The sequence below is a fragment of the Arachis hypogaea genome, chromosome 11, assembly GCF_003086295.3.
Source record: "Arachis hypogaea cultivar Tifrunner chromosome 11, arahy.Tifrunner.gnm2.J5K5, whole genome shotgun sequence".
Lineage (NCBI taxonomy): Eukaryota > Viridiplantae > Streptophyta > Magnoliopsida > Fabales > Fabaceae > Arachis > Arachis hypogaea.
In genome coordinates, this window is record NC_092046.1 from 37,477,110 (window position 1) to 37,491,637 (window position 14,528).

A 14,528-nucleotide genomic window follows, 5' to 3' on the forward strand; every position below is an offset into this window, starting at 1 on the left:
CTAGTTATCTACAAAAATAATGAGAAGATTAATTAACTAGCAGCCTTAGTAATTATTTCTAAGATTATTTGTTATTGCCTCTCTCTGCGCTAAAAGCTTATTTGTTATTTGTGTTAGTGCTTGGCCACTGTCTCTTCCTTTTGTCTTCTTTACTCCGCTTTAACCAACACAACATGCTAGTAAGTACGTTTCTATGCTTTCATTTATTTTGTTTTGTATTCAGAATTGGTGTAGGATTATTCCTTGTTTCAAGATTAAATCTTTGTTTGGATTGTTTAGGTAGGGTCAATGCATGTTTTGCTTTCTTTTTTGTTTTTACATCAATATGAAACATCTAATTATACATGTGTTTTGATTCTGTTTGGGTATATCCAATGGTAGTTGGTTGTGTAGCTTCAATCAAAAACCAATTTGATCCAATAAATTTGCAAACTTTATTTTTTACTAGGCACTCTTTGATATTCTTCTTTGCCTTGTAAATTTTTTTCAATTTCTTGATTCATATGGTTAGGATAAAGACATATATATGCATTGCCCTATGATTGTTGCCTTATTTTCATTGATTTTGTTATTTGCATATTGGAGAAATTTCTTAATCTAGGAGAAATTCAATGAATCTGTAATTGATATACTATTTTAGGTAGCACTGGTGTTGCTGCTGGCATTGAGCAATGAAGTAAGAGTTAATGGTTATGGTAGTTCTGAGCAATGTGAATATAGTCCAGAACTAGCTCCAAGACCACCAGTCTTAGTCTTATTAATTATATATATTCATCAGTTCAAATCTTTTATAGTTCTTATGGCAGTCATTGTATGTGAACACAAACTCTTGTTACATCATTGTGTGTAAACTCAAACCCTGCCTTTTTTTCTTCTTTTTATTTTTAAAGAATACAAGAATTTAGATGTGCCTAAGTCAATTCCCTCCTCCTTTCTTCTCTAACTGTTATTTTTTAGTTTTATGGAAAAATAAATTAATATTGCCCTTTGTTTTTCAATTTTATGGAACAAGAATCAATACAAAACAACGCTGCCGGATTTGATGACTTTGGAATGAATTGTTGTTAAGATTTAAGCTGCACGTTTCAATTATGAATAACAGTGTTGTTAATTAGTAATGGGATACGGACATTAGTTACACTCAGATACATGCAAATTTTCTAAATCAATTGTTAGGATATTTTGTATTGCTCTTCAATTGTAACTTTTGAATTTTCTAAAATTTTTCTAATTATTTTTCATTGTCTATATATTCCTTGTTTAATGCAGTTAGATTATAAAACACTATGGATAAAAAATATTCATGGAAGTTTAATTAGAATACACTAATTTTTAGATGACATAAGATTTTCAGATGTGCTTAACTAGAATTTTGTGTACCGTGTAACCAGGTATGGGTAATTTCAAATGAGAATTTATTCTAGAAAGCCAAAATGTTATTTTTATGGTAAATGTGATAGAGGAATTGAGACGAGAATTTCGGTACCAATTTTATAGAAATCGGACCAAGATTGGAAGAACGGGCCAAACCGGGCAACCGGACCAAAGTGGGCCTTGGCCCAACAAACTAACCAAAACCTAGTTTTCAGCACTCTCTCTCCTCACAACACACTAAACAGCTGAAAATGGAGGCTATGGAGGGAAGAACACTCTCTCAAGTTCTTTCTTCACTTAATTTCAAACACCATAATTTTGATCTAGAGCTCGATTGCCGCTCCGTTTGCGGCCACGTGTTCACCGCGGAGGGCTCTACAAAACCCATACAATAAATCTTGAGGTAAGCCACGTTTTACCTGTTCGAAATTCCAGCCCTTGATTTCGAGTTTCATGAGCAAAAATGTTGAGATTTTGGGTTCTTTGATGTTATAGGACCCAACTCTCTTGAAGGAGAAGGTTAATCTTGTCTCCTTGGACCTTGGGTGTGGTAAGATTCTCAACCCTAGTATAATTTGTTGTTCTATGATGTTTGGGTATTGAGATGTTGTGTATGGGTATGATGATTGTGGCTTAGGTTGTGTATATGTGAATATTGGAGCTTGATTGGTGATTTTGGAAAGCTTGGAAGAGGGTTTTGTGTGATAAAATCTGTTCTTGGAGGTGTTGATACTTGAGAGCTTGAGGAAAAGTGGTTTGGAAGTGCTCCGGTTGAGCTTGGGGAATCGGCTAAGGTATGGTTTTAGTTTCCCGTATCTAATATGTAATGTGGTAGGAAATACTTAGGCTAGAGGCCTAAGATAGGCATTGAATTGTTGGTGTTGTTGAATGGTTGAAATATATGATGTGTTCATATATGTGATTATGAATATTGATGCCTTGATTGTGTGAAATATGAGAAATGCATGTTGTGATATATGCTTGATGGATGATTGAGGTTGAATTGATGGGTGGTACCATGTTGATGGTGAGTATGATGTTGATTATGTATAATGATGGTTAATTGGAAATGGTATTATTGGAAATTGAGACGAGGAAGGATGTATGACATGATATTGTGTTTGTCCTTTAGCCATTTGATTGAGAAGTGTTAAAATGGTTGGATGTGGTTTTGGAACCTTGGTAAAGTGTCAATGTGTGAGTTGAGGATGGCTTGTTGTTGATTTTGGTACATTTTGAATAATTTCAAAGAGAAGGGTTGAAATTGGCATGTTTGATTGATTTTGAAAAGAGTTGAAAGTGGCTTGTTTTGAAAATGGCACCTTGTGGTTTTGTATGAAAACATGGTTTTTGGGCATACTTTGACGGGACATAACTTGGACTACGGATCTCTGATTTGTGCCAAATCTGTTTAGAAATGAAATTGGATCCGGGATGTCCATGCGTTCGAAGAACGGGTGAAAAACGATTTAAAATGAGGAAGTTATGTCCGTCGGAAGATTGGGGTTTGAATATGTAAATTCTGCAGCTTTTAACTTAGAAAATTTTTAGCAGAATGACCCATCGGCGTAGGGCACTTGGTGCGTACGCGCGTTCTTCGAGAAAGCGCCATCCACGGTGCGCGTACGCGTGGACCTGTTTTCATCCCAAAGTTGATTTTGAGTTTTAAAAGCAAATTTCATACTTCTAAGCTCCGATCTCACCACTTATGTCTTAAATATTATGATATGCCTAGCATGAGAAAAAGGGCTAGTGAATGTGGTAACTTGCGAGTGAAGCAAGGGAAAAATGAATGATCATTGAGGATCAAAGATGATTATGTGAGATGCGGAGAATGGCGGTGGAAGTGCTTGTTGTGCCATGGGCCGAAGGGCCGTAATTGTTAATGAATTGGCTGGTTATGGATTTAACCGTGAGCCGATGGCTAGATTATTGCGTGTTACGGCAGAGCCATGTTTATGGCCAAGTATAAATGCATATATGATGTTGATTGAATTGTGAAGGTTTGCACTTCCACCATGGAGATGAGGGTTTCCTGGGTAGTAGCAATGGCTAGCCACCATGTGCTCCAGGTTGAGACTCGAAGCTCTTTTGACCCTATGTCGTAAGTGTGGTCGGGCACTGTGAAAGGCCCGGATGAGCTCGCCCCCATAAATATTCACCAGTGATGGTGATGGATAAATATTCACAGTGAGGGTGATGGATATGGATCATGATTATGATCAAGTTTATGATGAGTATAACTCGAGTTGGGGATGCACGACAGAGGGACAGTCCAATGGCTAGCTACCAGGACTTGTCGGGTTGGCTCTATAACCGACAGATGATATCATCAGCCACTAGGGACAGGCATGCATCATAAGCATACTACATGAATTGTTTGAGATTGCCTATTTGACTGCATATTACTTGCTAATTGCCTAAATGCCTTATTTGTTCCTATTTGTAAATCTCTTGTCTGATATAACTGTGTTTGCTATATTATACTCCTGCTGGTTGTTGGGAGGTCTGAAGGAAGTAGAAAGGGAAGTATTAGTTAGACTGAAGGATCTTTAGTTAGTTGCCGCTTACGGTTTAGCTTGTTTATAAGCTTTGATATTTTCTGGAGGAAGTTCTAGGATTGCTTTCGGCTTTCCTCTATTATTATGTATTATATATGTGGAAGCTGTTACCGTGCTGGGGACCTCTGGTTCTCATCCATGCGGATTTTGTGGTTTTCAGATGCAGGACGCGAGGCTTCTCGTTGAGGCATGCTGGGGACTTCTGGATTAGCGAAGATTCTTGTTCTCGGGACTCTATCTTGATTTATATATCTTGTTTAGATACTTTTATCTCATTAATAATACAAACTGTGATGACTCCTTCTAGAGGGGATTTTGGAGATTAGGTTTTCGGTATTTGTGTCCCTTTGGGTTTTCCTTGGGGTTTTCCTTATTTTATTATATGTATATATTGCTATGCTCGAACCGGTTACCTTCGCAGCCGGATTTTGAGTCTTGATATTCCTGTTTTTGATACTCTTTATATATATGATTTGCGTTAGCTTATCCTTTGCTCGTTGTGTTAGTGATCGGAGTGTTGCGCTTTGAGTTGCGGTTTTTGTTTATCCTTTTTTTTTCTACAAGGCTCCTAGTTATAATCAATCATTCATACTACTATACGTACTAAATTTTTGTTTTAGAGGTCGTAATACCTTGCCATCTCTGAATTATGACTTAAGCATAAGTCTCTGTATGGTAGGGTGTTACATTATGGTATCAGAGCAGTTCGTTCCTATAGAGCCTGAGGGATGGACTGACTATGCTTCTGTGCATTCTCTGTGTGTGTGTTATGTGCCATTAGTATATCTGCTTGATATAATTGGCATAAACGTTCATGAGCATGCATTTGGGACTTTAAAGTACTAAACTTCCGATATTGAGACTGATCAACTTAATATCGATTGTTTGGTGTGTATAGGAACCAAATGGCGCCTCATGGACGCGGTAGAGGTCGTGAGAGAGGTCGTACTAATACTCGTGTGTCGGAGACTAACCCTAATGATCCGGTGAACTTTATGACTGCGTTAGAGAACATGGCTGCTGCTATGCAAGCCACTGCTGAGGCTCTTGGTCAACAGATGAACAACCATGGTAATGACGGAGGTGGAGTTTAGGGTCCGATGACACTGGCAAACTTTTTGAAGGTTAATCCACCGAAGTTCAAGGGAACTACTAGCCCGACTGAAGCCGATACATGGTTTCAGGCCATGGAACGAGCATTGCAAGCGCAGGTGGTGCCTGAAAGGCAGCGTGTAGAGTTCGCTACCGATTTGCTCACTGGGGAAGCGTCGCATTGGTGGCAAGGAATCCGACGCCTTCTGCAGCAGGGTGATGATTATATCACCTGGGATGTCTTCCAAGAGGAGTTCTATAAGAAGTACTTTCCGACTTCTGCTAGGACGGCCAAGGAGCTTGAATTATTGTAGCTGAAGCAGGGTACTATGTCCGTATCTGAGTATACTGACAAGTTTGAGGAGCTGTTCAGATTCTCTCGTATGTGTCAAGGGACTCCGGTGGAATATGAGGAATGGAAGTGTGTTAAGTACGAAGGAGGACTCCGGAGTGATATTTTCGGTTCGGTGGGGTCAATGGAGATTAGGACTTTCTCCGAGTTGGTGAACAAGTGTAGGGTTGCTGAAGAGTGTGTGAAGAGGGCAGCCACTGAGAAAGGGAGTCACAAAGGATCATTTTCACAAAATCGAGGGAAGAGCTTTGCACCTAGAGGTCCGCCCTTCAAGAGGGGAGGTTCTTTTAGGAGGCCCAACAACAACAACTCCCAATGGAAAAGGTTTGGGAAGCAGCCTCAGAATGATCAAGCTTGTACTAGGTGTGGGAGTCACCATCCGGGAGTACCATGCAAGGCCGGATGGGGTTTGTGCTACAATTGTGGAAAGGCGGGGCATAAAGCCGCAAGTTGTCCGGAGAAGCAAAAGCAAGGTGCTGGGAAAGCACAACAGACTGGTCGGGTGTTCACCACCTCAGCTGTGGGTGCAGAAGGATCTGAGACACTCATTCGAGGTAATTGTGAAATAGCTGGTCAAACTTTAAATGCTTTATTTGATTCGGGAGCATCGCATTCATTTATTGCATTTGAGAAAGCCCATGAGTTAGGATTGAAGATCGTAACCTTAGGTTATGACCTAAAGGTACATAATGCTACCCATGAAGCCATGGTAACTAGGCTAGGATGCCCGAAAGTTTCGTTCAGGTTCAAGCAGCGTGATTTTGTCCATAATTTAATCTGCTTACCGATGATCGGTCTTGATCTTATCTTGGGATTGGACTGGTTATCTGAGAATCATGTCCTGCTTGATTGTTCTACAAAGTCGGTGTACTTTATGCCGGAAGATACAGAAGGGCCGGTCGTGGTGAATAATTATTACTTGAATTCGATGATGGTGAACTGTTCTGGAATCGAATGTCAGGGTATCCTGTTGTTAACCGCTGGTGTTTCGGGTGATGATCAAAAGTTGGATCAGATTCTGGTAGTGTGTGATTTTCCGGAAGTGTTTCCCGATGATATTGAAGAATTTCCACCTAACCGAGAGGTCGAGTTTGCTATTGAGTTGGTGCCTGGGGCGGGACCAATCTCAAGTGCTCCTTATAGGATGTCACCGTTAGAGATGGCCGAGCTAAAGTCTCAGTTAGAGGAATTGTTGGGTAAGAACTTTATCCGACCAAGTGTTTCCCCGTGGGGTGCTCCAGTATTACTGGTAAAGAAGAAAGATGGAAGTATGCGGCTCTGTGTGGATTACAGGCAGCTGAACAAGGTCACCATAAAGAATAAATACCCATTGCCGAGGATTGATGATCTCATGGATCAATTACAAGGAGCTGGGGTTTTCTCCAAGATCGATTTGCGATCCGGTTATCACCAGATAAGGGTGAGGGGTGAGGATATCCCTAAGACTGCTTTCAGGACTCGTTATGGTCATTATGAGTATACTGTAATGTCTTTTGGGTTGACGAACGCTCCTGCAGTGTTTATGGATTACATGAATAGAGTGTTCCGTCCGTTTCTGGATAAATTCGTTGTTGTCTTCATTGACGACATACTAATTTACTCCAAGACCGAAGAAGAGCATGCGGAACACTTGCGGACCGTGTTGCAAATTTTAAAGGAGAAGAAACTCTATGCGAAATTGTCTAAGTGTGAGTTTTGGAAGGATGAGGTAAAGTTTTTGGGTCACGTGGTGAGTAAGAGGGGAATAGCCGTAGATCCAACTAAGGTAGAGGCTGTGATGGAATGGAAGCAACCAACCACAGTAACTGAGATAAGGAGTTTTCTGGGTTTAGCTGGCTATTACCGAAGGTTCATCAAAGGCTTTTCGCAATTAGCTTTGCCGTTGACAAAGTTAACTCGCAAAGACACTCTGTTTGTTTGGACTCCTGAGTGCGAGGAGAGCTTTCAGGCATTGAAGAAAAAGTTGACCACTGCACCTGTGTTAGTGTTACCTGAGTCGAACGAGCCTTTTGAGGTGTACTGTGATGCATCGTTGAAGGGTCTAGGGTGCGTGCTGATGCAGCATCATAATGTGGTGGCGTATGCCTCACGACAGTTGAGACCTCATGAAGTTAGTTACCCTACGCACGATTTGGAACTCGCTGCGGTCGTATTTGCCTTGAAGGTGTCGAGGCATTATCTCTATGGGGTTAAGTTCCAAGTCTTTTCCGATCACAAGAGTTTGAAATACCTCTTTGATCAGAAAGAGCTTAATATGAGGCAAAGGAGGTGGATGGAATTATTGAAGGACTACGACTTTGAGTTGAATTACCATCCGGGAAAAGCGAATATAGTGGCGGATGCGTTAAGTCGGAAGTTGTTATATGCGTCTTGGATGATGCTTCAAGAGGAGAAGTTGCTCAAGGGATTCGAGAGTCTAAAAATTGGTGCTCGAGAAGTATCTGGAAACTTGTGTTTGAGCCGATTAGAAATCTCAAGTGACTTTAAGTCCGAACTCCTAAAGGCTCATGAAAATGATGAAGCATTATGGAAGGTGTTACCGGCTATCGAGCAAGGAAAACAGTGGAGAGTGTCGGAAGAAAAAGATGGGTTATGGAGATTCAAGGGTAGGATCATTGTGCCGGATGTTGGTACTTTGAGGCAAGATATCTTAAAGGAGGCACACAAAAGCGGATTCTCCATTCACCCGGGAAGTACTAAGATGTACCATGATTTAAAGGCGATGTTTTGGTGGCCGGGTATGAAGAATGATGTGGCGGAATATGTTTCAAAGTGCTTAACTTGTCAAAAGGTAAAGATTGAACATCAAAGACCTTCCGGGATGTTGCAACCTTTAGAGGTTCCGCAATGGAAATGGGAAAGTATTGCAATGGACTTTGTGTCGGGATTGCCAAGGACTAGGACTGGTTTTGATGCTATCTAGGTGATTGTGGACCGACTGACGAAGTCAGCTCACTTTTTGCCCATTCGGATGACTTACACCCTTGAGGAGCTAGCTCGGTTATACATAAAGGAGATTGTGAGACTCCATGGTGTACCTGCTACTATAATCTCTGATAGAGATTCTCGTTTCACTTCGAGATTCTGGGGTGCATTTCAGAAAGCTTTTGGAACTCGATTAAGCTTGAGTACAGCGTACCATCCTCAACAGATGGTCAATCCGAGAGGACGATCCAAACACTAGAGGATATGTTGAGAGCTTGTGTTTTGGATCAACCGGCGAGTTGGGATTGGTATATGCTGTTAGTGGAGTTTGCATACAATAATAGTTACCATATGAGCATCGGAATGGCTCCGTATGAGGCATTGTATGGGAGGAAATGTCAATCTCCGCTATGTTGGTATGAAACTGGAGAGAAAGGCTTGTTGGGGCCGGAAATGATAGCTGAGACTACTGAACAAGTTAAGAAAATCCGAGATAGGATGCTTACGGCGCAGAGTCGCCAAAAGAGTTACGCCGATCAGAGGCGGAAGCCCTTGGAATTTGAGGAAGGAGATCATGTTTTCCTTAAGGTTACTCCGACCACAGGAATAGGTAGAGCGATTAAAGCAAAGAAGTTGAATCCTCGATACATTGGTCCATTTCAGATCCTGGAGAGGATTGGGCCAGTGGCGTATCGCGTGGCTCTACCACCTCATCCTTCGAACCTGCACGACGTGTTTCACGTGTCGCAGCTTCGGAAGTACACCCCTGATGCTAGCCATGTGTTAGAACCCGAATCGGTTCAGTTAAGGGAAGATTTGACGCTTCCAGTGGCTCCAGTCAGAATTGATGATACTAGTATCAAACGACTGCGTGGAAAAGAGGTTTCATTAGTCAAAGTGGCTTGGAGTCGAGGCGGTGTTGAGGAACACACTTGGGAACTTGAGTCGGAGATGCGAATGGATTATCCGCACTTATTCTCAGGTAATTGCATTTGAATTTTGTGGGCAAAATTCCCAATTAGGTGGGTAGAATGTAAGACCCTGTTAATTAACGGCTAATTAACCCATAAATGAGAATTTATTCTAGAAAGCCAAAAATGTTATTTTTATGGCTAAATGTGATAGAGGAAATTGAGACGAGAATTTCGGTACCAATTTTATAGAAATCGGACCAAGATTGGACCGAACGGGCCAAACCGGGCCAACCGGACCCAAAGTGGGACCTTGGCCCAACTAAACTAAACCAAAACCCTAGTTTTCAGCACTCTCTCTCCTCACAACACACTAAACACGCTGAAAATGGAGGCTATGGAGGGAAGAACACTCTCTCAAGTTCTTTCTCTCACTTAATCTTCAAACCACCATAACTTTTGATCTAGAGCTCCGATTGCCGCTCCGTTTGCGGCCACGCGTTCACCGCGGAGGGCTCTACAAAACCCATACAATAAATCTTGAGGTAAGCCACGTTTTACTGTTCGAAATTCCAGCCCTTGATTTCGAGTTTCATGAGCAAAAATGTTGAGATTTTGGGTTCTTTGATGTTATAGGACCCAACTCTCTTGAAGGAGAAGGTTAATCTTGTCTCCTTGGACCTTGGGTGTGGTAAGATTCTCAACCCTAGTATAATTTGTTGTTCTATGATGTTTGGGTATTGAGATGTTGTGTATGGGTATGATGATTGTGGCTTAGGTTGTGTATATGTGAATATTGGAGCTTGATTGGTGATTTTGGAAAGCTTGGAAGAGGGTTTTGTGTGATAAAATCTGTTCTTGGAGGTGTTGATACCTTGAGAGCTTGAGGAAAAGTGGTTTGGAAGTGCTCCGGTTGAGCTTGGGGAATCGGCTAAGGTATGGTTTTAGTTTCCCGTATCTAATATGTAATGTGGTAGGAAATACTTAGGCTAGAGGCCCTAAGATAGGCATTGAATTGTTGGTGTTGTTGAATGGTTGAAATATATGATGTGTTCATATATGTGATTATGAATATTGATGCCTTGATTGTGTGAAATATGAGAAATGCATGTTGTGATATATGCTTGATGGATGATTGAGGTTGAATTGATGGGTGGTACCATGTTGATGGTGAGTATGATGTTGATTATGTATAATGATGGTTAATTGGAAATGGTATTATTGGAAATTGAGATGAGGAAGGATGTATGACATGATATTGTGTTTGTCCTTTAGCCATTTGATTGAGAAGTGTTAAAATGGTTGGATGTGGTTTTGGAAACCTTGGTAAAGTGTCAATGTGTGAGTTGAGGATGGCTTGTTGTTGATTTTGGTACATTTTGAATAATTTCAAAGAGAAGGGTTGAAATTGGCATGTTTGATTGATTTTGAAAAGAGTTGAAAGTGGCTTGTTTTGAAAATGGCACCTTGTGGTTTTGTATGAAAACATGGTTTTTGGGCATACTTTGACGGGACATAACTTGGACTACGGATCTCTGATTTGTGCCAAATCTGTTTAGAAATGAAATTGGATCCGGGATGTCCATGCCGTTCGAAGAACGGGTGAAAAACGATTTAAAATGAGGAAGTTATGTCCGTCGGAAGATTGGGGTTTGAATATGTAAATTCTGCAGCTTTTAACTTAGAAAATTTTTAGCAGAATGACCCATCGCGCGTAGGCGCACTTGGTGCGTACGCGCCGTTCTTCGAGAAAGCGCCATCCACGCGTGCGCGTACGCGTGGACCTGTTTTCATCCCAAAGTTGATTTTTGAGTTTTAAAAGCCAAATTTCATACTTCTAAGCCTCCGATCTCACCACTTATGTCTTAAATCATTATGATATGCCTAGCATGAGAAAAAGGGCTAGTGAATGTGGTAACTTGCGAGTGAAGCAAGGGAAAAATGAATGATCATTGAGGATCAAAGATGATTATGTGAGATGCGGAGAATGGCGGTGGAAGTGCTTGTTGTGCCATGGGCCGAAGGGCCGTAATTGTTAATGAATTGGCTGGTTATGGATTTAACCGTGAGCCGGATGGCTAGATTATTGCCGTGTTACGGCAGAGCCATGTTTATGGCCAAGTATAAATGCATATATGATGTTGATTGAATTGTGAAGGTTTGCACTTCCACCATTGGAGATGAGGGTTTCCCTGGGTAGTAGCAATGGCTAGCCACCATGTGCTCCAGGTTGAGACTCGAAGCTCTTTTGACCCTATGTCGTAAGTGTGGTCGGGCACTGTGAAAGGCCCGGATGAGCTCGCCCCCATAAATATTCACCAGTGAGGGTGATGGATATGGATCATGATTATGATCAAGTTTATGATGAGTATAACTCGAGTTGGGGATGCACGACAGAGGGACAGTCCAATGGCTAGCTACCAGGACTTGTCGGGTTGGCTCTATAACCGACAGATGATATCATCAGCCACTAGGGACAGGCATGCATCATAAGCATACTACATGAATTGTTTGAGATTGCCTATTTGACTGCATATTACTTGCTAATTGCCTAAATGCCTTATTTGTTCCTATTTGTAAATCTCTTGTCTGATATAACTGTGTTTGCTATATTATACTCCTGCTGGTTGTTGGGAGGTCTGAAGGAAGTAGAAAGGGAAGTATTAGTTAGACTGAAGGATCTTTAGTTAGTTGCCGCTTACGGTTTAGCTTGTTTATAAGCTTTGATATTTTCTGGAGGAAGTTCTAGGATTGCTTTCGGCTTTCCTCTATTATTATGTATTATATATGTGGAAGCTGTTACCGTGCTGGGGACCTCTGGTTCTCACCCATGCGGATTTTGTGGTTTTCAGATGCAGGACGCGAGGCTTCTCGTTGAGGCATGCTGGGGACTTCTGGATTAGCGAAGATTCTTGTTCTCGGGACTCTATCTTGATTTATATATCTTGTTTAGATACTTTTATCTCCATTAAATAATACAAACTGTGATGACTCCTTCTAGAGGGGATTTTGGAGATTAGGTTTTCGGTATTTGTGTCCCTTTGGGTTTTCCTTGGGGTTTTCCTTATTTTATTATATGTATATATTGCTATGCTCGAACCGGTTACCTTCGCAGCCGGATTTTGAGTCTTGATATTCCTGTTTTTGATACTCTTTATATATATGATCTTGCGTTAGCTTATCCTTTGCTCGTTGTGTTAGTGATCGGAGTGTTGCGCTTTGAGTTGCGGTTTTTGTTTATCCTTTTTTTTCTACAAGGCTCCTAGTTATAATCAATCATTCATACTACTATACGTACTAAATTTTTGTTTTAGAGGTCGTAATACCTTGCCATCTCTGAATTATGACTTAAGCATAAGTCTCTGTATGGTAGGGTGTTACAAAAATCACGTTAGGTATCTAAATCTGGGTGCCTTGCAGTGAAAAATAAGATTTTTTTTAAAAATTTTCGGTAACTTGAAAAAATAAGGTTTATTGATAAAAAAAATTAAACTTTTAAAATTTATTTTAATATATTTTAATAGATAGATTAAAGATTTAATTTAATACATTTCTATAAATATTTTTTAAAGTAAATTTTGACTAAATCTAAAAACGAAAAAAAAAATTATAAAATTTTGAGCATAAAAATAATATAAAAAAAGAACATGTAATACTAGATTGTTCAACGATTTTGCACTTTCTCACCTTGGACACAAGTTTTGGAGGCAAGTTCTTGGGAGCTCCTCTAGTGGCACACTGGACGTGCCTCTCTTCATGTTGAACGTGAGGCTTGCTCGATCAGAGGCACGTCGGACGTGCCTTCCTTGGGTTGAATGTAAGCTTGAAAGCAAGTTCCTGGGGATATTTTAGATTGGTACGTTGAACACATCAGGAGGCACGTTGGACATGGCAATATACTACCATTTTTGGGAGTCTTCTTGTTTGGTCCAATAACCTTTCTGTTTGATCCAGAAGCTCTCTGTTTGATCCAACAACCTTTCTGTTTTACTCACTTCTTCTCATATTCTCCTGCAATCAAAGAATTCAAACAACTCAAAATAATATGCATTAAACCATGAAACGGTTGCTTAACAAGGAAGAGTCACTATAGCTTATTGAATGAAATTCTAAAGAAAAACACTATTAAAGATATGGATGCATCACAACACCAAACTTAAGACTTTGTTTGTCCTCAAGCAAACAAAGAAACATGTATTAAACCAATAATAGACAATGAAATCAATATCTCAACACAAAAAAATTCAGTTTTAGTCTAGACATTATAAAAGCAATTTTACAAATAAAAATTGTGAAAAAAAGGGTAGTTACATTGTAGCCTTAAATTATACACTAGCTCATCAATTCTACCATCTGCCTCTCATCTAATGGTGATTCAGTGCAAGCTTAGCTTTGGAATTCTATTTGGGACCTATAATGCGAACCAAAAATTAGGATCTTCTTATGAAAGGTAATGCACAATGAAATTCTAGTGAGAAAAAAAATTAAATGATAAAATTCATACTATTTTTTTGTCTGTAGAAAATGTCTTGCTGTCAAGAAGTCAATCCTTAATTGCTTAGTTTTTTGTGAACAATCTTGGACAATCTAAATCAATTCAAGAACTGAAATTCTTAATCTCACAACAAATTTCAGAAGCATTGTAACACCCTACCATACAGAGTCTTATGCTTAAGTCATAATTCAGGGATGGCAAGGTATTACGACCTCTAAAACAAAAATTTAGTACGTATAGTAGTATGAATAATTGATTATAACTAGGAGCCTTTGTAGAAAAAGGGGTAAACAAAAATCGTAACTCAAAAGCGCAACACTCCGATCGATAACATAACGAACAGGGATAAGCTAATGCGAGATCATATATATATGAAGAGTGTCAAAAACGGGAATATCAAGACTCAAAATCCGACTGCAAAGATAACCGGTCCGAGCAAAGCAATATATACATATAATAAAATAAGGAAAACCCCAAAGGAAACCCAAAGGGACACAAATACAGAAATCTATTCTCCAAAATCCCCTCTAGAAGGAGTCATCACAGTTTGTATTATTTAATGGAGATAAAAGTATCTACGCAAAACTTATAAACCAAAACAGAGCCCCGAGAACAAAGATCTTCGCTAATCCGGAAGTCTCCAGCATGCCTTAACGAGAAGCCTCGCGTCCTGCATCTGAAAACCACAAAATCCGCATGGGTGAGAACCAGAGGTCCCCAGCACGGTAACAGCTTCCACATATATAATACATAATAATAGAGGAAAGCCGAAGGCAATCCTAGAACTTCCTCCAGATAATATCAAAGCTTATAAACAA